This window comes from Triticum aestivum, chromosome 5D (genome assembly GCF_018294505.1).
Source record: "Triticum aestivum cultivar Chinese Spring chromosome 5D, IWGSC CS RefSeq v2.1, whole genome shotgun sequence".
Classification (NCBI taxonomy): Eukaryota; Viridiplantae; Streptophyta; class Magnoliopsida; order Poales; family Poaceae; genus Triticum; species Triticum aestivum.
The window spans coordinates 384601112-384622402 of record NC_057808.1 but is presented as its reverse complement, the minus strand read 5'-3'; the positions used below and the strand labels follow the sequence as shown (position 1 = coordinate 384622402).

Below are 21291 nucleotides of genomic sequence, written 5' to 3'. Positions count from 1 at the left end.
GGATGCACATCTGGGCCAGCCCAGCAGGCGCTAGGTCACTTGCTATTTAAAGCAAGACGTAAAAATCTTCAGAAAAGAGCTAGGTCGGGTCGCATGAGGAATCGAGCTCCTGACCACGTCTCCCAAACTTCACAAATTACCAGTCCACTACGCTGCCCTTTGGTGATAAAATTAGCACAAGATTTATAAGAACATACTACGCCGGTGCGCAAAACCAGTACATCGGCACATCAATCTGGACCATCCAAGAAAAATTTATGTGTTTTATTCACACTTCTCAAGACGATTATCAACTGTAGGCTTTCTGCTTGTGGAGATATTTTCTAAAATGCCAAAACGCTATATATATGAATGCAACTAAAAAGAACACCTAAAATACTTTTTATGCATGCAACCTGCCTGCCATAGACGACAAATTGATCTAGTAGGACGTTTTCTGTAACAAGATAGGGCCATCTTAGATTTTGACACAGGGACCTCGATTTTGATGGACCGCCCTGGAACACACGAACACCCCAATCTCCAAGGAGGAAAAACATTCGCGGAATTGAAAAATGTTCATCGATTTGAAAAAAAGTTCACGAATTTGACAAAAAAAGTTCGCAAAATTGAAAAAGTTCATCGATTTGAAAACAAGTTCACGAATTTGAAAACATGTTCACAAATTAAATACTTTATTCATAGGAGGCCGCCCGACCGGGCCGGTTCTCAGGGCCTCGTACGTCCAATTCAAGGCACAATGACAAGCTGTTTTGGTTTTCAAATCTTTCTGCATTTTATGGAGTTTTCTCGGCCAAAAAAGACCGATAAATAGCCGAACGTGTAGCAACTTGCATAATATGTCAGAAATCATTCAGACTTAACATGGATGTCTACCATGAACATGCCAACCTGTTTGCAAAAGTTGGAGTGATTTGAAGGATGTCCAAACATATACCATGACGGAGGGTGTTCAGGTAGGCGAGAAGGCTTCGTGTGAGAGTATGTTGTTTTTCGACATCCTTGAAATGACCCCAAATTATTCATGACCCTGTATGAGCAATTCAAGGGAACATGCCAAGTTGTTTTGGTTTTCGACAATCTTTTTATTTTTCAGAGTTTTCTTGGTAAAAGAAAGACCGATAAATGGACAGGCGTGTCAGAACTTGCATACGGTGTCAGAAAAATTTCAAACCTGGTAAGGATAACTACCATGGTCATGCCCACCTGCTTGAAAAAGTTGGGGCTAGTTCAAGAATGTCTAAAACTAGACCATGTTCAATGGAGGGTGTTCGAGATGGCCAGAAGGCTCCACCTGAGGGTATGTTGTTTCTTGACATAATTAAAATAGTCTCAATTTTTTTTCCACCGACTTCTATGATCAAATCAAGGCACCTTGCCAATTTGTTTGAGTTTTCGACAATTGTTACATTTTTTTGGAGTTTTCTCGATGAAAATTGGCCGATAAATGGCCGGACGTGACACAACTTGCATATTGTGTTGAAAATTCATTCAAACCTCGCATGGATGCCTACCATGGACATGCCTGCTACTAAAAAAAGTTGAGGACATTTCATGCATGCCAGAAATAGATCACATTCAACAGAGGGTGTTCGGGTAGGTGAGAAGGGTTCGTTTGAGAGCTTGTATTTTTGGCATCCATCAAATGACCCCATTTTTTCTATGATCTTATATTTCCTATCCTGTTTTATTTTTTATTTTTATTTCCTGTCCTATTTTATTTTTTCTGTTTCTTTTTTCCTTTTTCATCTTCTTTGACTTTTTGTTTTTTGTTTATTGTTTCTATTTCTCAAATTCAAAATTTTCAAAATTCAAATTGTGTTTGTATTTTTCTGATTTTTTAAAAAGTTTATGTATAAGTTTTAATTTCTATTTTACGAAAAAAAGGGAAAATAAAAACGAAAGAAAAGCAAAGAGTTTTTTTCTTAGCGTTATTTATCTCATTCAAAAAGAGGAAAAGAAGGTCAATTGGCACGCAAGGTTAGCTATCTCAGATGGTTGTGCACTTTCCCATTGTTCCTGAGGACTTGGGAACGAATCCCATGTCGGACCCCCAGTTTTTTGAAGTTTAAGACTAAAAATGAAACTAAACGGGCTGAGCCCATGAGGGACGAGTGTGGCCGGGAATTGTACAAACCTACGCCGTATACATTCTAATGAGTACAATTTGTGAAATGTTCGTACTACCCTTTATATGTTTTGTGAGGGGGGTGTACCGAAGCGCTCCTCTAATACAAATGCAAATGAAGTCCGCGATGCTCCGCCGGACAACGGCCACTGTGGCGTTCACTGAGCTGCTCGCCGCTACCCCCCCAATTGCGCCGACCGGCTTCATCAAGCTTTAACTGCAAGTTTCATAAGTTCTACATATTTGCCTACGTCCATTATGTATAGGAAGCCATCAACTTAGGCAAAATAGCCACTGGAACAATTGTCGGGAAATTGAAAGTATGAACTTGTGTTTTCATTTAAAGTGGTGTTGTTTTCATATATTTGTACAAGATAGCTTCCTTCATTTCTGTCTAGCTGAGCAATTGGATACTAATTTTTGTTCACTCCAAATTTCATAACAACCACATGGGAACATTTTCAATACATTAAGGTCTGTTGATTGTTCTATCCCTTTTTAGCTTCTGAAGGCAAACATTACAGAGTTAGTCACACTTGTATGAGTAAAAGAAATCTTGATAGCTTGTTGTTGCTGGTTAGTGGGCTTGGTGGATAAATTTGATTACTTGCTGTAGCTTACTTCATGATTTTACATATAGTTCATCGGCCTCAAAAGAACAATGATCAAAATGTGTAATTATGCATTAGTTGTATTTCAGTTGACTCAACTTTCAGGTACTCTTTTGTGGTTATGCAAGAGCAGATGGCACCAGAGATCTGAAAGTATACGTACAAGCCTGTTTCAATCACACAATGCCTCAAGAATACTCTGTACTTCCTCCCTGGATGCTCCCGCGCTGCCACAAGCTTGCCGCCAGGGGAGCTCTCGCGGTAGCTCGAAATTAGGCTCTGGTTTTGGCAGTAAACATGTTTATTTTGATCAACGACCTGCTATGTTCTAAATTTGTTTTTTAATTTATTTTAGCATGGTTTAGTTCACATATCAACTGGGATTTTCTACGGGCTGAAGTATCTTCTGGCACAGATATAGGCAAGAAATCCAGTGAATATATGGACAATGGCATCTTCTCCCGGACCAAGTTGTGACAAATGTTTTTTTTTTACGGAACCTCGTCAGAGGGCCAGGTGCTCTGGCTTTGCATTATAGAAGAAGAGAGTTGATCCAGTTTATGAGGGAAACTGGATCGAAAACCTAACAGAGTGGCCCAGTTTATGAGGAAAACCAGACCGAAAAACCGCACACGCAACGAACCCTTACCGACCACACGACCCAAGGCAACATTGCAACAAACACACACACCCGACTCCGGAGCCGCCGCTCCGACATCCCCCGCCCGCACGCGAGCCACAACGCCGCGCGGTTCAGGCGCCTCGTAGCCCTTACTACACGAGACGACCGCCCGCAGACCACGAACGTTGTACCAAACATCCGGGGCCGCCGCCCCGACTTCCAGCCAGACCGACCCCACAGATCGCGTCGACCGAGCCGACGAACTGGCCACCCTCGCAACACCAGGTCGCCGCCCATGTCAAGCAAAGCAGCGGACCTACCCCATAGAACCGCCGTTGCATGACCGTCCGAGGCCGCCGCCTCGGCATACATCCATCGTCCGGAGCCGCCGCTCCGGCATCCACCGTCTCGGCATACCACCAGAAGCACAAAAGCCACAAGCGCCAACCGAACCTCGTCTCCAAAGATGGCGCCTCCAAGAAAGATAAACGACGTCCAAGAAGACGCCGCCGCCATCCGATCCAGCAAACTAAATCTGGGTTTTCACCTGGAAGACGAGGTTCCTTTGGTTGGAGGCGGGTCGGGGCTCCTCGAGGACGCCATCAAGATGGAAACGGCGCAACAGAGCGCCGCCGTCGCCGGCACCGATCGAGTCGGGCAGAAACTTTCGTCCAGAGACCCACGACAACCACCATCACCGTACTGCCGCGAGGACAGCCCACCGCGCCGTAGCCCTTGACACATCCAGGGAGCCACCACCCTCACCGGAAGCACCAGCGGCCATGCCACACGACACCAACCCGGAGCCGCCGCCAACAGCCATGACCACCTCTCCACTGCTCGCACGGCCGGAGCTGGCAGAGCACACACCGCCCCGGAGGCCAGGGACCGCTCCCCACGACCGCCGCAGCACATCCACCTACGCGGCGCCGCCGCGCCTCCATCCAGGAGCTGCAGCACGCCGCCACCACCGCAGCTCAACCAGCCGGACGTGCAGCCGCCGGAGCCACACGCCTGGGCAGCCCCACCGACGGATCCAGCCTCCTAGCGCCAGATCCGCGGCCGCTGGCCCAGCACCGCCCCTCACGACCCACAGGGGGGGGGAGGAGAGGAGAGAGCGGCACCGCCACCATGCCCGGGGCCGCCGCCCCGGCTTGCCTGCGCCGGCGAGACGCCGCCACCGCCGACAGTCGCCTCGCGTCGTCCAGGGCCGCCGCTACGCGTCTCGCGAGGAGAAGTCCCCGCCGCCGCCGAACGCCGAGCGGGCTTTGCCTGTCGGATTCACCTGGCGGCGGCGAGGGGAGCTGGGGTGGAGGTGGGGAAAACGGGGGTGGAGGTGGGGAAAACGGGGGCGGCGGCGGCTAGTTGTGACAGATGTTGTGGTCCAATTCTTGGGTTCTTTGTAGCCGGTAGAATTCTACTCCGTATGAGCTAATAATGATGGTTGTTATTTCATATAGATGGTTGTCTCACGACTATCACAACCTATTCTTTGGGTGGTAAGAAGTTTATCAGTGGTAGTTCCTCCCTGATATATAAAGGTCTTCCCTCGGCTACTACACTGAGAACACCCGCCCTTGGTACTGACAAGTTCTGCTCCACTACTTTGAGAACTATGACAACGAGTTTTCAAGAGAGGTTTACAGTTGATATTTTTATCTGCTTTGCAGCTCCATATGTTTGTTCTTCCACCGCAAAGTCTGAACGAATCCCGTTGCAAGAGCACCTTACTATAAATCGAGTTAACTTTTAGCTATGGTTTTAAACATAAGATGATATTTTTGTAGCATATTTCGTATAAGTTTTCCTCCTATAAGGCTAGAATTCCAAATTCAAGCCACACACAAAGTTTCTAGCTTTTTATTATATATTTTTTGGTTGTAGTTGACACAGTTGTGGTATTGATGAACGACACCCCATGCAGAGGCAACACTAACCATAGGGAAGAGATCAAGAACATCAACAACCTCTTGTGGTATTCCTCTTCATCACCGCCACCTCCACCAGTAGCAGCAATGACGACCATCTCATGAGACGGCCACTAGAGCATTGGAGCCTTCTTGAGAAGGCAACACACTCGAGATCAATAGAGGGTGAGTGAGAAAAGTGGGAGAGGGGGAAGAGCTCGAGGGAGGGAGAGGGAGGAAGGGGAGAGAGATCTTGCAGGTACACATTAGTAGGACAACCACGTTCCAAAATATAAATGAGATTTGGTGGTAAGTCACCATTGTGTTTGTTTCCAATCTTTCGGATGCCATAACTTTCATGTCGAATGTGTAGTAGCAATGTTATTCGATACATATATTTTTATATCTTGATATTTTAGTATGGTTGTTAATTTATCCATTCAAATATCACTTCAAAAAACATATTTAGTTGGGAGAGGTTTGAAAGGAAGAAAAGCAGAGTGCTTTAACAGTAAAAAGGAAGTCGCCAATGCAGTCCGTTGCAACGCACGGGCGTTCTACTAGTCAATATTACTGAGCATCACAGATGCCTAAGAGCATCTCTAGCCGTGCCCCCAACAGGCCCTCCCCAGGCGATTTTTTCTGCATCGGCGCCCAAAAATCGGCCGAGACGCGCCCCCAGGAGCCCTTTTTCGCCGGTTTGGGCCGAAACTGGCGCCAGCGGACCCAGACCGAACCCGGCGCGCTGGGAGGCGCCCGGGGCTTCGGGGCGAGCGATTTTGGCGCGAAAAAGCCGCAGGCCCGCCGAGTCAGCGACGCGCGCCTCGTCTTCCCTCAAAACGCCTCGGTTTCCTGCGGGGAATCAATGGCAAGGCTGCCCAGCCATTGATTCCTCACAGGCGGCGCGGCGACGCCTCCCCTCCCGCCACGCATACACACGGCGCGGGGCTATAAAACCGGCGGCTCCCCTCGCCTCTGGCCACACAAGCCCGAGCCCAAACCAGCCGCCGAGCTCTGCCTCTCTTCCCGTCCGCCGGCGTTTGCCGAACTTTAGCCAAACGTTTTGTTCAATTTGTCGAACTTTGCCGAATTCTTTTTTTTAATAAAAAACCGCGTCTTGGGGCGACCCTGGGGCCGGCGGCTGGGAACCCGCTCGCCACCACGCCGATTTTAGCGCCGGCTCGCCCCCAGACGGCGATTTTACGCCCCCTTGGGGGGCCAACGGCTGGAGATGCTCTAAGATGTTTGGTTCTGATAATATCTGGTAAATCAAAAACACTCTAAACAGTTTCAGAAGTGCAATGTACGAGGTAGCAGGCCATGTACACATGGAGTTGAAATTAGTTCCAAATGTCAGCATCTTATAATCCTAGTATGAACTGCTACATCATACACTGCATTGGTCTTGCCATTAGAACGCAGAATATGCTCCCTCAGTTCCGAAATATAAGTCTTTTTAGACATTTCAAATGGTCTACAACATACGGATGTATGTAGACATATGTTAGAGTATAGATTCATTCATTTTGCTTCGTATGTAGTCACATATTGAAATCTCTAGAAAGACTTATATTTTGGAATGGAGGGAGTAGTTCGGTACAGCAAATCAACCAGTGTCTTGGCATCAGAACTTCCAGAAATACAATGCAGAAATATAGTTCGGTACAGCAAACCGAAACTGGTGTCCAGTGCAGTGTAGCAGGTTCAGAGCTCCCATTTTTCAGTCCAACACTTAAGTCTCCATGAGAAGATTAATAATGAAACGCCGGGAAAAGTGTCCCTTTTGCCGAGGCACGCCAAAAGGGTGGCGCCTGGGGAACCCTAGGGCCTTTGCACATTTTATCTGATATAAGTACAAACAAAGATGATTTACCCTTTTTTAGAAAGGACGTGCTCTCCCTTAATGCATATGTTTAACACTTACTATTTGCATCACTTCATCTGTCTTGTTTACTTTTCTTGTATGTTCCGTCAGGCAGAAACATGACTGCTACAAATGATCACACTTGCAGTAGCATACAGGTCAAGGCAAAGATGAAGTGTGTATTACACTATTACCATTCCAAGATAGAAAGTACGGCAAATATAAAATTATACAATACAAGTTCACAACAATATTTAATGGACAGCAGTAATATTAAGTACATTGGACAATCTGGTAAACAAAGTTATCAGGAAGGTAATATCACAGACTCCTAAACAGCTCTGGTGACTTGAATGTAACATAGCACCAGACAACTAAAACATATCACCATTCAATAGTATCAGATAGCTACAGTGATTTGACACCTGAATTACTAAAAGCGATGGCATCGTTGGCAAGGCTTCAGCACATTTAACTTGACTGTAGAGGGAACATTCCCCTTGATGTATTTTTTCACAGCCAAGATTGATTTCAGGGGACAGCATTTCCTGCCCTTGCCAGAACACCCGTAATTAGCAGGACTAGCATCCACTATAAGGGACTCAAGTGATGTTGCATTCTCAAGAAGATGGCATGCCAGCTCAATCATGCTCTTTTGGGGGAAGAAACCAATGATCTTCACACTCTTGAGCTTCCCATGGCAGTGTTGTGGCAGTCGCCTAAGAGAGGCAGGATCTCCCTCAAACCAGTGATACATGGAGTGCTCCCATACCTTAAGATCAAAAGCCAAGGTATTTAAATTGATGATCCAAACATGGTTAGCAGATAATCATTGCAGGATGCAGTGGCTTTCCCCCCTTTTTTGAGGAAAGGGTGAACGACAAACTTACAAACAAGCGAAACGTCTCCAGGGAAGGAGATGCTTGGAAAACAGGAACCGACGATAAATAATTGTAGTCCTTGTCAAAATTAGATCCACTCATAAGAAGAATACTCAAGAACTTGAGGTGGAGGAATTTGCCGGATGCCATTGGAGAATTGACTATCTGCATAAAGATGTCTCAGGTCTATTATTCCAACACTTGGCTACAAGTAGAATATATGGTAAGAGTCTCGAGATTCGGCACATGTGAAGGCAGGTTGTCAATAGCATAACTGATGGCACGACTCTGCATTAACTGCACTTTCTTCACTTTCGACTCTCCAAACGAGACTTGCACCAGTTCACCTGCTTCAAGGTAAAATCTGGAGAGATTTGGAGCTTTGTTCTCTATCACTTGAAGATTCATGCATCCAGCCACCTCCAGGAAGCTGAGCCTCTGCAGCAGGCAAGGTATCTCCAGACGAACTATATCATCACAATATACGAGCTTGAGGTGTTCCAAAGCAGTTGAACTGAACAGAATGCACCCTAACTCCTCCCCCGTGATACGCACATCGCGCAGATACAGCGTTTCCAGGCGAGAGCGGACGTCCTGCACGCAGCGGCCGCTGCTCCAGGCGATGTGATATGGGCATTAATCTTTGTTCAAACGAGAAAAGGGGACATACATCGGTCCATTCTTGCGAAATACCTGACGCAAAGGACCTGGCATGCAGAGTGTGTAATTAGGCGTCCGGGACCTGGCGTGTAGCAGGTGGGGAAACATGACCCAATTGTCAACAACGGCGGTGGTGGGGCCGCACCATGCACGCATGCAGGGGACACGTCCTCTGGTGTGTACGACGTATACGCTGCCCGTGAGCGCGCTGGGGGCATGGACGAAATGTGCAGCGTGGGCGTCCGTGGCCTAGCACAAATGCTGTAAAAAAGTACGCCATGCTAGTTTGGTTATGTTGTACGTATAGTGTTGGAGATCGCTTATGAGTTTTTTATTTATATAATAAGTTGATAGTGTAAGCGTTTCGTTTGGAATAAAACTAGAGATATTTTTGGTGTTTATGGATCAACCATGTGATTACCGCGACTAATAAAAAACATCAATATGTTTGCTTTCCTAGCTAAGGCTGCTGCGTTGCAGTACAACATGCATTAACTGAAAACACTCCTGACAATGGAGCGTAACTGGGTTGTGCCGGTACATGCTGTTGCGTTGCACGTCGTCCTCTCGTCTGCGCGCGTACCCTGCTTGTGTCAGATAGTGGTGTCAGGTTTGGTCCTTTGAATACGCATATACTCCCACTGCCTCATAATATAAGAACGTTTTTTACACTGATATAATGTCAAAAACGTTATTATATTATGGGACAGAGGGGGTACATTTCAGTTTGCTCTCCAACATTCGGCTATACTCTAAGTAGCACGCTTAGCTGATTCGAATCGCGATGGCACGCGCGCCGGCGCTGCCGCTGCGTTCAGGGATGGACTTCTCGTTTTCACGCTTCTCAAACCAAGTTGAAATGTGGGACGCAAGGCGCGTCTGAACACTTCGTCTTCGGTACAACTCCCGCTGGACACATCAATGGCCCATATTAAAAGATACCCCTTCATGAGGATAAGTGAGGAGGGGTAGGATGGGAAATTCAGGTGGGCGCGGCGTACCGCGGCGCGCGGACGTACGGTCCGCTATACGCCGTACGTGGCGGTGTACGCCCGCGTCAGGGGCGGCCCACGCATACTTAGTCCACTACCACCGTCCCCGCATTAATCCGGCGCGGATTGCGGTGGCCATTTACGCCGCGCAGCACCCCGTCGAATCGCCACAGTGAGGAGTCTAATCGCCGGCGTCGATTCCCACGCTGACCGCCTGCGCTCGCCGCCTGCCCATGCCACCGCTTTGACCGCCTGCGCACGCCGCCCCCTCGCCTGCCGACATTAATCGCCGGTACCCACCCCCGCCCCTTCCCCGCCCTATAAAAGTCGGCCCCTCCCGCCGTTGGTGGCACCCCGTTCTCGCCTCCCCACTCGCCGGCACCCACCACCGCCTCTCGCGCCCTCTCTCTCTGCCGCCAGCGATGGCCCGCCCCAACCTGACCTTGGAGGAGGCGGAGGAGCTCGCCCACTTCTCCATCCCCGCCGCGCCCTACGTCCGCTTGCCGTCGAGGTGGCGTCTCAGCGTCGACGCCGTGCCTGTCGCGCCGGTGCCCGACGTCGGCACGCCCAACTTCGCCCATGCCGTTGGTCTGTATCGCGCGCGGCTCTCGCCGGAGGAGCGGGCGGACCCGCAGTACGCCCCCGCCACCCCGGGTGGGCGGCCCGGCTCGCCGACGACCACGACCGCCGTCTCCACGCCTACGCCGGCCCCCGCCCGCCCGTGAAGCACAACCACGCGGGGCGGCACCACCTCTGGGACGGGCGCTCCTTCGAGGACGTCGTCGCCCCGTACCGCGCCCAGGCGGTCGCCGGCGTCGTGCCCGCCGCAACGAGCTACGGCTACGCGTTGTTCCGCCGCGGCGAGGCGTGGTCCACCCATGAAAACATGGGGGCGCGTATGAACCTCAGCACGCACGCGCCCCCGCGTGGGCCCCTCGCCGGCATAGGCGGCGACCGCGGCTCTGTCCGCCTCGGCAGCGGCGATCGTCGTACGCTCGCGAGGGACGGCGCCGGGTCCAGCCGCGCCCCTCCACCCGAGCCGGCGCAGGAACTAGAGGCGGCGTTGCTGGCTGAGTACAGGCGGATGGCGGCGGAGGCCGGCGACCCGGAGGACATGCCGGGCTACCTGACGGCGATCCGGGAGTCGGAGAATGTCCCGATGCCGCCGCCCCTCGTCCAGGAGTACATGCTGGTCGCCCCGGTCGCCGTCCACCCAGAGGACCCGCCGGACTTCCCCGGCTACCACGCCGCGGTGGCCGACTCGATGGCTGCGCCGGCCGCGCCGGTGGTGCCCCTGGACGACAGCAGCAGCAGCAGCAACGACAGCGACGACGGCGACGGGCTCTACGACGAGGCGGACTTCGGCGGTGTCGAGGACGAGTAGTTTAGTTTAGGTTACTTTCGGAATAATGTTTAGTAATGTTTAATTATTTTCGTAATGTTGTTTACACTACTAGGAAAAGGCCTACTAGTGGCGCACCAGTTTTGCCTACTAATGGCGCACTACTGGTGCGCCACTAGTACCACGCCACTAGTATTAAATACTAATGGCGCACCACTGGTGCGCCATTAGTATCTGGTATACTAATGGCGCATCACGCCGTGCGCCATTAGTATAGACCAACATGCGCCATTAGTGTGCCTCCCAGGGGGCGATATTTACACATGTGCTTTGCCATACTAATGGCGCACTGTGGGGTGATGCGCCATTGCTATTTTTGAATTTTGAATTTGGATCTGGATCGCGATTTTTTTGCCCATTTTTTGCTCGTTTTTTTTTGCTCATTTTTTTGCACGATATTTTTTCAAATTTTGTTCTCGTTTTTGGATCTTGTACGTTCTTTTGCCGTGTTCTTTTGGCGGAGAGGAGTTCGCCGGAGAGGAGGGCCGAGGTCACCGGAGAGGAGGAGGAGGAGGTCACCGGAGAGGCGCTCGCCTACATCGCCGGAGAGGAGGAGGAGGTCACTGGAGCATCGGAGAGGAGGAAGGAGAAACCATGAGGGGAGGGGAGGAGAGGAGAGGAGGAGCTCACCGGAGAGGGAGGAGATCACCGGAGAGGAGGGAGGAGAAACCGTGAGGGGAGGGGAGGAGAGGAGGGGGGAGGAGGTCGCCGGAGAGGAGGAGGAGGAGGTCGCCGGAGAGGAGGAGGGGAGTATGGTGGAGGAGAGAAGGGGAGATGGAGTGGAGGAGAGGAGGAGATGGAGTGGAGGAGAGGTGGAGTGGAGGAGAACAATGAAGAGGTAAGAAGGAGAGGACCCCGCCCAGCCATATATACGGCATAGTAATGGCGCATCGTGGGCAGGTGCGCCATTACTAACTTTTTTTTAATTTTTTATTTATTTTGAATTTTGAAGGCGGGAAGATAGTAATGGCGCACCGTGGGCAGGTGCGCCATTACTAACTTTATTTATTATTTTTTTGATATAGTTTGAATTTTGAAGGCGGGAAGATAGTAATGGTGCACCATGGGCAGGTGCGCCATTACTGAGTTTGTTTTTTTTGAATTTTTTTGCCTCCCCGGATCTTAAAAGCCCCGTAACTTTTTTTGTTAGGTTTTGGAGGATTCTGAAAATGTTTAACGGGGTTCCCCCGTTAAATTCGGATGTATCTTTTCGAGTAGATGATTTTTCATATAAAAAACTTTTTAATCCGAGTTCGTATGCAAAAGTTATGCACATTTTACAAATTCCAGAGAGATTTTGCAAATAAAGTCGAAATTCATATTTGTAAATTTTCCCAACAAGTAGACCACATATCACATGGGAAACTTATTTTCTTTTATTTTTTTGACATTTCCATCATTTTCTTTTATTTTTTCTAAAACTGAAAAGGCGGTCCGGGGGGGTGCATTCGGTGGAATTTTTGTGGCAAGTTACTAATGGCGCACCGTGGGAGTGATGCGCCATTACTAGTTCAACTAGTAATGGCGCACCACACACACGGTGCGCCATTAGTAGTTTTGAAAAAAAATTGAAAAAAAATTGAAAAAAAATTACTAGTGGCGCACCGTGGATGTGGTGCGCCATTACTAGTTAAACTAGTAATGGCGCACTATCCCCTGGTGCGCCATTACTAGTTTTGAAAAAAAAAATTTGTTACTAGTGGCGCACCGTGGATGTGGTGCGTCATTAGTATTTGGACACTAATGGCGCATCAACACATGGTGCGCCACTGCTATATAGTAGTGGCGCACCACATGTGTGGTGCGCCATTAGTGTCCATATCATCTATAGCCCTTTTCCTAGTAGTGTTAGTTTAGTTAAGTTAAATTTCTAGTAGTATGTAAAATATTTATGAAAACTATAATGAAACATCGAGTGTGTTTCAATGCATGGTTTTAAAATATTGTTTAAAAATCGAGTGTTTGAGTTGATAATATTATTTAAAATTGTTTTTTTGTACAAAATTATTGTAAAAAATTAAAAAACATAGAAAGTTAAACTTTAAGTGCAAAAAAACTATGAAATTTAGGAAAGAAAAAAATGAAAAAAGGGGGAAAATAAATAATATTAGCAAAAAAGAATGAAAATAAATTTTAAAAACAGAAATGAGTTAAACTTTAAATGCAAAAAACTATGAAAATTAGGAAAGGAAATAAAAATGAAACAAAGGGGAAAAATAAATAATATTAGCAAAAAGGAATGAAAATATTTTTTTTGTTTTAAAAAGAGTTTGAACAAATACCATTATTTGAAATCGTTCTATTGTAAAAAATTAAAAATCACAACCGAATAAAACTTGAATTGAAAAAATATAAAAATTAGAAAAGTAAATAAAAATGAAACAATAAAAAAATTACATAATATTAGCAAAAACAAAAATCAAAAGAACTTTGTTAAAAAAAAGACCGCCGGCCCGGAGCCGAGCGAGGCGTAGTAAGTCGGTCCCGATCAAGCCGACGGCGAAAGGGACCGCTTTTCTGCCCTGCAAGGCCCACGGGCCCAACCAGACGGCGAAGAGAGAGTAGGCGAGCTATTGTTTTTTTAAGAGGACGGTGGGGTAGGGCGGGGCGTGCTATTTAAGCGGTGTGAGCGCGCTTCGGCAGGCGAGGTGGGACTAAAGTTAGACCTCGCCTCCCGCAGCGCTGCGCGGACCGCTGAGGGGGGGCCGATTTCGGTGGGCCGAGTGGGCCGCCTGGAAGGCGCGCGCGCGAGCGGTCCAGGGCACAGGGGCGGTGTGCGGTACGGTGGCGGCGCATTTTTTAGTCCCACCTCGTGTTGGGAAACGCAGTAATTTCAAAAAATTTCCTACGCACACGCAGGATCATGGTGATGCATAGCAATGAGAGGGGAGAGTGTTGTCCACGTACCCTCGTAGACCGAAAGCGGAAGCGTTAGCACAACGCGGTTGATGTAGTCGTACATCTTCACGATCCGACCGATCAAGTACCGAACGCACGGCACCTCCGAGTTCAGCACACGTTCAGCCCGATGACGTTCCTCGAACTCCGATCCAGCCGAGTGTTGAGGGAAAGTTTCGTCAGCACGACGGCGTGGTGACGATGATGATGCTCTACCAACGCAGGGCTTCGCCTAAGCACCACTACAGTATTATTGAGGTGGACTATGGTGGAGGGGGGGGCACCGCACACGGCTAAAAGATCAAACGATCAATTGCTGTGTCTCTAGGGTGCCCCCTACCCCCGTATATAAAGGAGCAAGGGGGGAGGTGCGGCCGGCCAGGAGGGGCGCGCCAGGTGGAGTCCTACTCCCACCGGGAGTAGGGTGGGAGTAGGACTCCCTTCCTTTTCCTAGTTGGATTAGGAGTGGAGGGGAAAGAGGAGGGAGAGAGGAAGGAAAGGGGGGGCGCCGCCCCCTCTCCTTGTCCTATTCGGACTAGGGGGGAGGGGCGCGCGGCCCTACCCTGGCCACCTCTCCTCTTCTCCACAAAGGCCCACTATGGCCCATTAAGCCCCCGGGGGGTTCCGGTAACCCCTCGGTACTTCGGTAAAATCCCGATTTCACCCGGAACACTTCCGATATCCAAATATAGGCTTCCAATATATCAATCTTCATGTCTCGACCATTTCGAGACTCCTCGTCATGTCCGTGATCATATCCGGGACTCCGAACAACCTTCGGTACATCAAAACATATAAACTCATAATATAACTGTCATCGAAACGTTAAGCGTGCGGACCCTACGGGTTCGAGAACAATGTAGACATGACCGAGACACGTCTCCGGTCAATAACCAATAGCGGAACCTGGATGCTCATATTGGCTCCCACATATTCTAGAAGATCTTTATCGGTCAGACCGCATAACAACATACGTTGTTCCCTTTGTCATCGGTATGTTACTTGCCCGAGATTCGATCGTCGGTATCTCAATACCTAGTTCAATCTCGTTACCGGCAAGCCTCTTTACTCGTTCCGTAATATATCATCCCACAACTAAATCATTAGTTGCAATGCTTGCAAGGCTTAAGTGATGTGCATTACCGAGAGGGCCCAGAGATACCTTTCCGACAATCGGAGTGACAAATCCTAATCTCGAAATACGCCAACCGAACAAGTACCTTCGGAAACACCTGTAGAGCACCTTTATAATCACCCAGTTATGTTGTGACATTTGGTAGCACACAAAGTGTTCCTCCGGTAAACGGGAGTTGCATAATCTCATAGTCATAAGAACATGTATAAGTCATGAAGAAAGCAATAGCAACATACTAAACGATCGAGTGCTGAGCTAACGGAATGGGTCAAGTCAATCACATCATTCTCCTAATGATGTGATCCCGTTAATCAAATGACAACTCATGTATATGGCTAGGAAACATAACCATCTTTGATCAACGAGCTAGTCAAGTAGAGGCATACTAGTGACACTCTGTTTGTCTATGTATTCACACAAGTATTATGTTTCCGGTTAATACAATTCTAGCATGAATAATAAACATTTATCATGATATAAGGAAATAAATAATAACTTTATTATTGCCTCTAGGGCATATTTCCTTCAGTCTCCCACTTGCACTAGAGTCAATAATCTAGTTCACATCACCATGTGATTTAATACCAATAGTTCACATCCCCATGTGATTTAATACCAATAGTTCACATCACCATGTGATTAACACCCATAGTTCACATCGGCGTGTAACCAACACCCAAAGGGTTTACTAGAGTCAATAATCTAGTTCACATCGCTATGTGATTAACACCCAAAGAGTACTAAGGTGTGATCATGTTTTGCTTGTGAGAGAATTTTAGTCAACGGGTCTGCCACATTCAGATCCGTATGTATTTTGCAAATTTCTATGTCAACAATGCTCTGCACGGAGCTACTCTAGCTAATTGCTCTCACTTTCAATATGTATCCAGATTGACACTTAGAGTCATCTGGATCAGTGTCAAAATTTGCATCGACGTAACCCTTTACGACGAACCTTTTTTTAACCTCCATAATCGAGAAACATATCCTTATTCCACTAAGGATAATTTTGACCGCTGTCCAGTGATCTACTCCTAGATCACTATTGTACTACCTTGCCAAAATCAGTGTAGGGTATACAATAGATCTGGTACACAGCATGGCATACTTTATAGATCCTATGGCCAAGGCATAGGGAATGACTTTCATTCTCTTTCTATCTTCTGCCGTGGTCGGGCTTTGAGTCTTACTCCATTTCACACCTTGTAACACAGCTAAGAACTCTTTCTTTGACTGTTCCATTTTGAACTACTTCAAAATCTTGTCAAGGTATGTACTCATTGAAAAAACTTATCAAGCATCTTGATCTATCTCTATAGATCTTGATGCTCAATATGTAAGCAGCTTCACCGAGGTCTTTCTTTGAAAAACTCCTTTCAAACACTCCTTTATGCTTTGCAGAATAATTCTACATTATTTCCGATCAATAATATGTCATTCACATATACTTATCAAAAATGCTGTAGTGCTCCCACTCACTTTCTTGTAAATACAGGCTTCACCGCAAGTCTGTATAAAACTATATCCTTTGATCAACTTATCAAAGCGTATATTCCAACTCCGAGATGCTTGCACCAGTCCATAGATGGATCGCTGGAGCTTGCATATTTTGTTAGCACCTTTAGGATTGACAAAACCTTCTGGTTGCATCATATACAACTCTTCTTTAATAAATCCATTAAGGAATGCAGTTTTGTTTATCCATTTGCCAGATTTCATAAAATGCGGCAATTGCTAACATGATTCGGACATACTTTAGCATAGATACGAGTGAGAAACTCTCATCGTAGTCAACACCTTGAACTTGTCGAAAACCTTTTGCGACAATTCTAGCTTTGTTGATAGTAACACTACTATCAGCGTCCGTCTTCCTCTTGAAGATCCATTTAATCTCAATGGCTCGCCGATCATTGGGCAAGTCAATCAAAGTCCATACTTTGTTCTCATACATGGATCTCATCTCAGATTTCATGGCCTCAAGCCATTTCGCGGAATGTGGGCTCATCATTGCTTCCTCATAGTTCGTAGGTTCGTCATGGTCAAGTAACATGACCTCCAGAACAGGATTACCGTACCACTCTGGTTTACCTACGAGGTTCGGTAGTAACTTGATCTGAAGTTACATGATCATCATCATTAGCTTCCTCACTAATTGGTGTAGTAGTCACAGGAACAGATTTCTGTGATGAACTACTTCCCAATAAGGGAGCAGGTATAGTTACCTCATCGAGTTCTACTTTCCTCCCACTCACTTCTTTCGAGAGAAACTCCTTCTCTAGAAAGGATCCATTCTCAGCAACGAATATCTTGCCTTCGGATCTGTGATAGAAGGTGTACCCAACATTTTCTTTTGGGTATCCTATGAAGACGCACTTCTCCGATTCGGGTTTGAGCTTATCAGGTTGAAACTTTTTCACATAAGCATTGCAACCTCAAACTTTAAGAACAGCTTAGGTTTCTTGCCAAACCATAGTTCATACGGTGTCGTCTCAACGAATTTAGATGGTGCCCTATTTAACATGAATGCAGATGTCTCTAATGCATAACTCCAAACGATAGTGGTAGATCGGTAAGAGGCATCATAGATCGCACCATATCTAATAAAGTACGGTTATGACGTTCGGACACACCATTACACTGTGGTGTTCCAGGTGGCGTGAGTAGTGAAACTATTTCACATTGTTTTAACTGAAGGCCAAACTCGTAACTCAAATATTTCATCTCTGCGATCTTATCGTAGAAACTTTTATTTTCTTGTTACGATGATTCTCCACTTCACTGTGAAATTCTTTGAACTTTTCAAATGTTTCAGACTTGTGTTTCATCAAGTAGATATACCCATATCTGCTCAAATCATCTGTGAAGGTAAGAAAATAACGATACTTGCCGCGAGCCTTAACACTCATCGGACCGCATACATCAGTATGTATTATTTCCAATACGTCAGTTGCTCGCTCCATTGTTCCAGAGAACGGAGTCTTAGTCATCTTGCCCATGAGGCATGGTTCGCAAGCATCAAGTGATTCATAATCAAGTGATTCCAAAAGTCCATTAGCATGGAGTTTCTTCATGCGCTTTACACCAATATGACCTAAACGGCAGTGCCACAAATAAGTTGCACTATCATTATTAACTTTGCATCTTTTGGCTTCAATATTATGAAAATGTGTATGACCACGATGGGGATCCAACAAACCATTTTTATTGGGTGTATGACCATAAAAGGTTTTATTCATGTAAACGGAACAACAACTATTCTCTAACTTACATGAATAACCGTTTTGCAATAAACATGATCCAATCATATTCATGCTCAACGCAAGCACCAAATAACACTTATTTAGGTTCAACACTAATCCCTAAATTTATATGGATTGTGCGATGATGATCACATCAATCTTGGAACTACTTCCAACACACATCGTCACTTCATCCTTAACTAGTCTCTGTTCATTTTGCAACTCCTGTTTTAAGTTACTACTCTTAGCAACTAAATCAGTTATCAAATACTGAGGGGTTGCTATAAACACTAGTAAAGTACACATCAATAACATGTATATCAAATATACTTTTGTTCACTTTGCCATCCTTCTTATCTGTCAATTATTTGGGGTAGTTCTGCTTCCAGTGACCAGTCCTTTTGCAGTAGAAGCACTCAGTCTCAGGCTTAGGTCCAAACTTGGGCTTCTTCACTTGAGCAGCAACTTGCTTGCTGTTCTACATGAAGTTCCCTTTCTTTCCCTTTGCCCTTTTCTTGAAACTTGTGGTCTTGTTAATCATCAACACTTGATGCTCTTTCTTGATGTCTGATTTCATCATCATGAAAAGCTCGGGAATCATCTACGTTATCCCTTGCATACTATAGTTCATCACGAAGTTCTACTAACTTCGTGATGGTGACTAGAGAATTCTGTCAATTACTATCTTATCTGGAAGATTAACTCCCACTTGATTCAAGCGATTGTAGTACCCAGACAATCTGAGCACATGCTCACTGCTTGAGCTATTCTCCTCCATCTTTTAGCTACAGAACTTGTTGGAGACTTCATATCTCCCAACTCGCGTATTTGCTTGAAATATTAACTTCAACTCCTGGAACATCTCATATGGTCCATGATGTTCAAAACATCTTTGAAGTCCCGATTCTAAGCCGTTAAGAATGGTGCACTAAACTATCAAGTAGTCATCATATTGAGATAACCAAACGTTCATAACGTCTGCATCTGCTCCTGCAATAGGTCTGTCACCTAGCGGTGCATCAAGGACATAATTCTTCTGTGCAGCAATGAGGATAAACCTCAGATCACGGATCCAATCCGCATCATTGCTACTAACATCTTTCAACTTAGTTTTCTCTAGGAACATATAAAACTAAACGGGGAGCAACATCGCGAGCTATTGATCTACAACATAGATATGCTAATACTACCAGGACTAAGTTCATGATAAATTAAAGTTCAATTAATCATATCACTTAAGAACTCCCACTTAGATAGACATCCCTCTAATCCTCTAAGTGATCACGTGATCCATATCAACTAAACCATGTCCGATCATCACGTGAGATGGAGTAGTTTCAATGGTGAACATCATTTATGTTGATCATATCTACTATATGATTCACGCTCGACCTTTCGGTCTCAGTGTTCCGAGGCCATATCTGTTATATGCTAGGATCGTCAAGTTTAACCTGAGTATTCCGCGTGTGCAAAACTATCTTGCACCCGTTGTATTTGAACGTACATCTTATCACACCCGATCATCACGTGGTGTCTCAGCACGAAGAACTGTCGCAACGGTGCATACTCAGGGAGAACACTTATACCTTGAAATTTAGTAAGGGATCATCTTATAAAGCTACCGTCGAACTAAGCAAAATAAGATGTATAAAAGATAAACATCACATGCAATCAAAATATGTGACATGATATGGCCATGATCATCTTGCGCCTTTGATCTCCATCTCCAAAGTACCGTCATGATCTCTATCGTCACCGGCATGACACCATGATCTCCATCATCTTGATCTATATCAATGTGTCATCACATGGTCGTCTCGCCAACTATTGCTCTTGCAACTATTGCTATCGCATAGCGATAAAGTAAAGCAATTATTTGGCGCTTGCATCTTATGCAATAAAGAGACAACCATAAGGCTTCTGCCAGTTGCCGATAACTTCAACAAAACATGATCATCTCATACAACAACTTATATCTCATCACGTCTTGACCATATCACATCACAACATGCCCTGCAAAAACAAGTTAGACGTCCTCTACTTTGTTGTTGCAAGTTTTACGTGGCTGCTACGGGCTGAGCAAGAACCGTTCTTACCTACGCATCAAAACCACAACGATAGTTCGTCAAGTTAGTGCTGTTTTAACCTTCTCAAGGACCGGGCGTAGCCACACTCGGTTCAACTAAAGTTGGAGAAACTGACACCCGCCAGCCACCTGTGTGCAAAGCACGTCGGTAGAACCAGTCTCGCGTAAGCGTACGCGTAATGTCGGTTCGGGCCGCTTCATCCAACAATACCGCCAAACCAAAGTATGACATGCTGGTAAGCAGTATGACTTATATCGCATACAACTCACTTGTGTTCTACTCGTGCATATAACATCAACGCATAAAACCAGGCTCGGATGCCACTGTTGGGAAACGCAGTAATTTCAAAAAAAATTCCTACGCACACGCAGGATCATAGTGATGTATAGCAACGAGAGGGGAGAGTGTTGTCCACGTACCCTCGTAGACCGAAAGCGGAAGCGTTAGCACAACACAGTTGATGTAGTCGTACGTCTTCACGATCCGACCGATCAAGTACCGAACGCACGGCAGCTCCGAGTTCAGCACACGTTCAGCCCGATGACGTCCCTCGAACTCCGATCCAGCCGAGTGTTGAGGGAGAGTTTCATCAGCACGACGGCGTGGTGACGATGATGATGTTCTACCGACGCAGGGCTTCGCCTAAGCACCGCTACAGTATTATCGAGGTGGACTATGGTGGAGGGGGGACACCGCACACGGCTAAAAGATCAAACGATCAATTGTTGTGTCTCTAGGGTGCCCCCTGCCCCCGTATATAAAGGAGCAAGGGGGGGAGGTGCGGCCGGCCAGGAGGGGCGTGCCAGGTGGAGTCCTACTCCCACCGGGAGTAGGACTCCCTCCCTTTTCCTAGTTGGATTAGGAG

At 46.6% G+C, this 21291-nt stretch overlaps 1 long non-coding RNA gene across 1 annotated transcript; it reads right to left on the bottom strand.

Moving 5' to 3' along the window:
- Nucleotides 1-7346: 7346 nt before the first annotated feature.
- LOC123125037 (uncharacterized) lies at nt 7347-8173 on the bottom strand. The gene is made up of 2 exons (XR_006461273.1): nt 8023-8173; nt 7347-7904 (listed from the first exon to the last, which is right to left on the bottom strand). It is a non-coding gene; the product is annotated as an uncharacterized lncRNA (long non-coding RNA).
- Nucleotides 8174-21291: the final 13118 nt, after the last annotated feature.